The sequence below is a fragment of the Apus apus genome, chromosome 1, assembly GCF_020740795.1.
Source record: "Apus apus isolate bApuApu2 chromosome 1, bApuApu2.pri.cur, whole genome shotgun sequence".
NCBI lineage: Eukaryota > Metazoa > Chordata > Aves > Apodiformes > Apodidae > Apus > Apus apus.
In genome coordinates, this window is record NC_067282.1 from 2,560,824 (window position 1) to 2,568,323 (window position 7,500).

A 7,500-nucleotide genomic window follows, 5' to 3' on the forward strand; every position below is an offset into this window, starting at 1 on the left:
GAAGTGAGGAAGGAAGTGAGGAAGGAAGGAAGGAAGGAAGGAAGGAAGGAAGGAAGGAAGGAAGGAAGGAAGGAAGGAAGGAAGGAAGGAAGGAAGGGAGGGAGGGAGGGAGGGAAGAAGGAAGTGAGGAAGGAAGGAAGGAAGGAAGGAAGGAAGGAAGGAAGGAAGGAAGGAAGGAAGGAAGGAAGGAAGGAAGGAAGGAAGGAAGGAAGGAAGGAAGGAAGGAAGGAAGGAAGGAAGGAAGGAAGGAAGGAAGGAAGGAAGGAAGGAAGGGAGGAAGGAAGGGAGGAAGTGAGGAAGGAAGGAAGGAAGGAAGGAAGGAAGGAAGGAAGGAAGGAAGGAAGGAAGGAAGGAAGGAAGGAAGGAAGGAAGGAAGGAAGGAAGGAAGGGAGGGAGGGAGGGAGGGAGGGAGGAAGTGAGGAAGGAAGGAAGGAAGGAAGGAAGGAAGGAAGGAAGGAAGGAAGGAAGGAAGGAAGGAAGGAAGGAAGGAAGGAAGGAAGGAAGGAAGGAAGGAAGGAAGGAAGGAAGGAAGGAAGGAAGGAAGGAAGGAAACTTTCTGCTTTGCTACATTAAATTCAAAACATCTTGCTGCTAGTAATATATTGGCTTCATTATACAAAGACTGTAAAGTCCAGGTAGCTTGTAATTCCACCAGTAAAGACCATGATTTGCCAATAAATATTAGGGCAGCCACTGATCCAAAGTCTAGATTTCCTGCCTAGGGTGGAGCTGTAAAATAGGGGGATCAAATTTGATGTAAAACAGAGTAAATGTGCAAACAAAGCCAAGCAAAAGTGTTCCCCTCTTCTTGCCACTGCCATATGAAGCCATGCAGGACCAGGTCCTTGAGCAGAACACCCCAAACCACCTACAGCTGTTGTGATGAGGAACCTCATTTTTAACCTATATGGAAAGTCTTGCTCACCAGTTTATGTGCAACTTTTTGAGCAACTTACACAAAGAGGCACAGAGAGGCTTGATTGAAAACTGATGACACAACCAAGCTCTGCTTTTAGCATTTTGGCATGCAGCACTAAAGCATTTCTGAAATCCCTCCAGCACCTAGAACTGTACCTGGAATGCTTTTAGGACTAATATTAAAAATATTTCATAGGCTAGAGGCAGGTCTACCCAGAGGAGTGAACATCAAATGGGTTGCTTTCCTTCTTATCTGTGAGCAATAGAAAGACAAGAGTCTTGTGTGATATATTTTGCCTCCAAGGGGAAAAAAATGTCTTGAGGAAGTACCTTCATCCTAATTGGTTTGGTGTTTTCTCTTTAAAAATGCTTGCAATCTCATAAGCATGGCTATGGGTCCTGTTCAGTCAGTTCCCAACCCCACCACTGAGCCCTGGTCTTCCAGGAACACCTGCCAAATAAAATGTTTGAAAAAAAAAACAACATACATGTGGTCTTTACTTAGAAGTTTTGAGGGTATCCAGCTCGCAAACTGGTTGTGGAGCATGTGGCAATGCTTATTTACTTGCCATTGATTGTTTTCTTTGTGGGAGTTTTCCAACCAAGTCAGAAAGCACTGGTCATAATAAATCCATAATGGACCTTAAAGTAACAGCTGAAGGAGCTCATCAAAGTTCATCCTTGGAGAAAAAAGACACTGGAGACATTCTTTGCATTGACAAAGATGCCCAGGGGAATAGTGATGTTGTCATTAGGGGGTTGTAAAGAAAAACTAAAACTCTGGGCAGATGAAGATCATCTGGGCTTAGGGTTTGAGATGGAGGTGAGGCTCTGCTGAGCTTCTGTGAAAGAGCAGGACAAAGTGCTGCCAGCCCAGAGCAAACAGCCTGTGGTCCCACTATGGCTGCAGAGGTGAAGCTGCCTCTGGGAAGCCTTGGGATGAGGTTTTCTTTCAAGTTCCTGGTTTTATGTGAACTTCAAAATGGAAGCAAAAGTCAAAGAACGTGGAGTGGGGGAGGGGAAAGCTTTTCATGATCTTCTTCACCATTGCATATGTTCAAGGGGAGGGACTGCATCTGCATTGATGTTTTGGTTTCCAAGAAAACCCAGACCAGAAGGCTCTGCTCCAGGGAAGCACCCATCACGTATCAACGGGTCCATGGAACCAGGCTATAGGTGGTAAACAAACAAAGAACTCCTATTTGAACTGTAGATGGCCAAGACTTCAGCACTTCATCACTCTGCATAGCCTGGTGAGGTGGACATAGCCAGACATCCTCACCCAAGGAGATGTGGTCAGTCCTGGTGTCTAAATGAAGATTGTGGAAAGAGGCACAGAAGCTCTTAGAGGTGGGATTCATAGGTCTTGTCTATACTGCAAATAATAGAGGGCTGGTGAGTGTCCCTGGCCCTGAGGCCAGGGGTTACAGACCCGTGGGTGTCCACATTGCTCAGGGTTGTCCCTTTCTGGAGCACTACCCCCCTACACTGCACACGGAGCTGCTTTCCTCCAGCTCATGTGTTGCCCCTCTGGCCCCAAGACATAACAACTGTTTTGTGTGTTTTGGACAAGTTTAACTGTCTGAAATAATATGTGGGCTGAGCTGCAGACCACCCGAGTCGTGTTGTCAAGCACGAAACCAAGGCTTGAGGGTGTGAAGCCTGCTGGGACAGTGCTAGAGGTTTATGCATGGGACAGAAGGGGCCAAAACAGGTTCAGACTCACACTCCCTGCCCGTGAGGATTCTTGAGTAAAGTCACTTCAGGCTGGGCATGGGGCAGGGGCGAGACGAGTGTGGACCATTGGGATGATCTCAAGCTTATCTTCTGGTGTCAGCAATCCAGACAAACTCATTTTGCTGGGTCAGCCTTGGTATCTCTGGGCTCATCTCACCTAACATGGGGCAGGGAAGAGATGTTGTCCCTTTTGTACCAGTCTCCTCTCTTTGCTCCCTCCCTTTAAGAAACTTAGATCCAGTGTGACAAACACAGGATCTAAGGCAAGAGTCTCAAAGACAACCCACATCACTCCTTCACTCATAAAATTCCTCAACTCTTTGAACATGAACCACAATGAAAGCAATATTAAAACAAAGAGGAGGCTAAATTAAGGAGACTCCTTAATGAGTGCACCACACATTTCTATGCATGGAGCAGAAGACACCTGACCAAAAGCACTCATCAGCATGCCCCCATCATCTGTGGTGGTCATGTCCAGCTTCCCTAATAGTCAACATAGAGAGAGGAACATTTTGATACACAACCTCTTCTCCTTAACGCAGCCATGGAAGAAGACAGATGAACTGCTGTCCAAGAAACTCCATCAAACATTAAGGCAGCTCAGGGTAACCAGAGACATCTGATCACTGGTGAGACAGATCCGTGTCCAGAAAGGACCAAGAGCCCTTTCATTTGCCCCATGGACCCAACAATGAGCACTTAAAAATAATTAATAGACACCCAGGACACTCCACCAGAGGGATGAAAGTGGGAAGTGAGATCCAGTGCAGGGTTTGGAGGAGAAGAGAGTGCCAGGCTTGAGATGGGGGGAATGAGATCATAGAATCATAGGCCTATGGAATCATAGAATGGCTTGGGTTGGAAGGGACCTTCAAGATCATCTAGATTCAACCCCCCCTGCATGGGCAGGGGCACCTCCCACCAGCCCAGGCTGCTCCAAGCCCCATCCAACCTGCCCTTCAACACTGCCAGGGATGGGGCAGCCACAGCTTCCCTGGGCAACTTGTTCTACTGTCTCACCACAGTTTCTCATCACAGTGAAAATTTCCTCCTAATGTCTAATCTGAATCTTCCCCATTCAAGTTTTAATCCATCACCCCATGTCTTGCTACTTGCCCTTGTAAAAAGTCCCTCTCCAGTTTTCTCATAGGCCTCCTCCAGGTCCTGGAAAGTGCTCTAAGGTCTCCCCAGATCTCACAGAGGCAGCAACAGTGGGAATCACAGGGTTAGACTGACATCTATGCAAACAGGAACATACCATTTTAGACAGCAAAAGCTTTCCAGCATCAAGGAGCATCAAACAAGTCCCAGGAAGAGAAGATGTGGCAACTGCCCTGTTTAATGAGCAAGAACAACCCACCTCTCTCCTGTCTGCAGGAGCCATAGACTTGTCTTTGAGGACATGGGTGAAAGGCAGGTCCCACAACTTCAGCATCCCACCCAGCATGCATGGCTCACTGGGACATCCCAACCTCTTGGAAAAGGCCCTTTTGCCACCAGGATGGCCCAGGAAAAGCCAACCAAGCCCACTGCAAACCTGTTGACCTCTGAAAAGCGAGTGCTGGCTGCCAGAGAGTGAAGTTTGTAGGATCCAGCCTCAGTTACGGAGCAAAACACAACGAGAGGCACATCATTAACTTCAGACATACCTGCCAAGATGTCAGGGACAGAGACCCGGAGAGGAGCAGCGTGTTCTTTGTTTCTCATAATGTAACAATGATCTGGCTGTAGGAGGGGGCTCTCTCCCGCGCTCCCTCTCCACCTCTTGTTTTCCTTCCACATTCGTTCACACATTATTTAACTTTTGACTTGGACACAGCAGGTAAAAGCATTTAACAGCTTGGCTGCTTGTTCAGACAGAGCTGGGAACTGGGGGGGAGCAGACAGAAATTTTTTGCCTGAAATTTTCAAGTCTTCAGGGCTGCGTTTTTCTAAAAATGGGGGCAGGGGGGGAGAAGGAAGAAAAGGAAGAGGGAAAAGGGGGGAAATGGCATTCCACAAGGAGGGAGTCACATTTTCCAGAGTTATAACATGCTCTGCCCTGTCCCCAGGCTTCACTGGGAGATGGATTCCCACTCCATGGCGGAGAAAAGGTCGATGGTAATAATGTGACAGGAACTCTCCATCATGGTCCTGATGAGATGTGTTCATCAAGAGGACAGAGCTGGGCGTCTCAGAAACCCACATCACCCAACGTATTCTTGGGGAGGGAGGTGGGGAAAAGGGGGACCCAGGGCCAGAGACAGCCTGTGACTTCATCTGGCATCTGCCACCGGGTGCCCAGCTGAGGCATCTGGCAGAGCAGGGAGGATGGAGAGATGGACGGTTTGCTGAAGGAATGATCGAGGCTGGAGAGGCAAAACAGGGTGGATGTGACTGATGAAGTGGTGGAAAAGCCTCTGCCCCCGGGGGAAAATTAACTTTTACTTTATGCAAAGGAAGGTATAACTCGAGGTTGCTGCTGGGTGTGACCCCAGCTGAGCAAAGCCAGCAGCCGAGGGGATGTCACAGTGTTTGCCCAGAGGTAGTTACTGAGCAGAGGGAGGTTTTAAACTGGGAGCAAAGCTGATGGTGGCAATAATAACTCAGTCTCCTGGATTTACCCCCAAATGAGACTGGATGCTGGAGTGGCTGGTTTTTGCTAGGTAGCACACACGGATGTGGGGCGAGGGAAGGGGTTGATATGGAGAAACATGAGGCGCATCCTCCCCAAAGGGGTTTGTTGCTGCTGGTGAAACCATCTCCTCTGCTCCTGAGACACCACAGCCAAGGAGGATTGTTTTTCCAAAACAAAATGAGTAAAATCACTGTGAAAATTGGTTGTGTCTCTCTTCTGTCACACATACACACACACTCCCAAAAGCACCCCACGCAAGCAGGAGGGCAGGGAACCCCTGCGCTCTCCAAGCGGAGAGGTTTGTCACTTTTTTTCCCCCCCCCTCCAAACACGAAACAAAGGCTCAACTGTGCTTGAGAAAAGGACCAAGTGCTGGGAGCTGCACTGGGACCCCACACCCAGAAGACTTTGAAGTGTATTCGAATTCCAAAATACAGCTTCTGGGCTGGGGGGGAGGGGTTGTGCATGTGTTGTTTTTCTGGCGTTAAGTTGCCGTTAGGTTGCGTTTTGTTTTGTCTCCTTTCTCTTTTCAAAGAGTCTCCAGCCTCAAGCCCAAAGTCACTTTTAGCTGCTTTTTCATGTGGCTGGATCCTCCCCATCCCTTCCCCAGAGCACATCCCACTGCTCACATCCAACAAGCCGTTCCCTGTGGAGCAGGGCTACGCGCATCCCACCCCCCAGTTAAGAGACCACATATGAGGCATCAATATTGACATGACACTGTTTACCCAGGCAGGATGTGCACAATTAACTTCTCTGAAGGGAGAAGGCCTTGCTCTGCTCCCTGTGATGTTTCTTCTCCTCCCTGTGATACTTCCTCTCATCTCTGCACACTCAGGAGAGTGCAAAGCCCGGCAACGTGTGGTCAGCCCCTGGTATCCATATAGACAGGCTGGGGGATGAAGGGATGGATCCAGGGAGACCTTAGAGCACATTCCAGTACTTGAAGGGGGCCTAGAAGAAAGCTGGGGAGGGGCTTTTAAAAAGGATGTGGAGTGAAAGGACAAGAGACGATGGTTTTAAACTAAAAGAGAGTAGATTGAGACTAGATATAAGAAATACACGCTTTGTGCTGAGGGTGGTGAGACACTGGCACAGGTTGCCAGGAGAGGTGGGAGATGACCCATCCCTGGCAGTGTTGAAGGGCAGGTTGGATGGGGCTTGGAGCAACCTGGGCTGCTGGGAGGTGTCCCTACTTATGGCAGGGAGGTTGGACTTGATGATCTTTAAAGCTCCCTTCCAACCCTGGCCATTCTGTGGTTCTCTGTCATCAAACAGTAACCACGCTTGCTGCTGGGTTCTCCCTGACTGCCCCTTCCAAAAAATCCTGTCTCAGCATGGATTTACCTTCCAGCTCCCACCCTCCCTATAGAGCTGCTGAAATTTCTAATGCCTCAAGGATTTCAGTTTTCCATTTTCTGGGGTTTCATACCTCTGGCTGTCAGTGGTAAAATACCTGAACCCAGGGGTAACGTGCACACTGTGAATGGTTTGTGGTGGGGTGAAAGCTCCCTGGAGGGAACAGCATCAAGCACTGGTTTTCCATGCATCCCTACAGCTTGTGCTATGGCTCTTGGTGCCGTAGCAGGTTTGCAACCTGCAGCAAAGCTCCTCCAAAACATGGGAAACTGCAATTGCTCAGGGTTGGCCCCACAGGCCGGAGGCCACTGGGAATGGAGCACCAAGTTTTGCCCTTGGGAATGACAAGGAGTAGTGGTTTTAAACAGAAAGAGGGGAGATTGAGGTCAGACATCAGGAAGAGATTCTTCCCCATGAGGGTAGGAAGGCACTGGAACAGGTTGCCCAGGGAGGCTGTGGCTGCCCCCTCCCTGGAGGTGTTGAAGGCCAGGTTGGATGAGGTTTGTGCAGCCTGGGCTGCTGGGAGGTGTCCCTGCTCATGGCAGGGGGGTTGGAACCTGATGATCTTTAAGGTCCCTTCCAACCTTCACCATTCCATGATTCCATGATTCTATGACCTGCCTGGGATCAGCAGGGCCCAGGGAATAGCTCTGGGGTGCAATGGCCCCTGCAGGGGTGTGCAAGGTGCTAACAGCCCTGCAGGGGTTGCAGGCAAAGGGATTAAGAGGGTGCAGGGGCAGGTGCAAGGGTAGAAAGTCAGAAGTGGATGCAAGCAGAAGCTGTGGGTGCTGGGGTGGGTGCACAGGGACCAGGTGGTTGCAGGGAGGGCAAAGGTGGGTGAAAAGGGTTCAGGAATTTCATGGGGC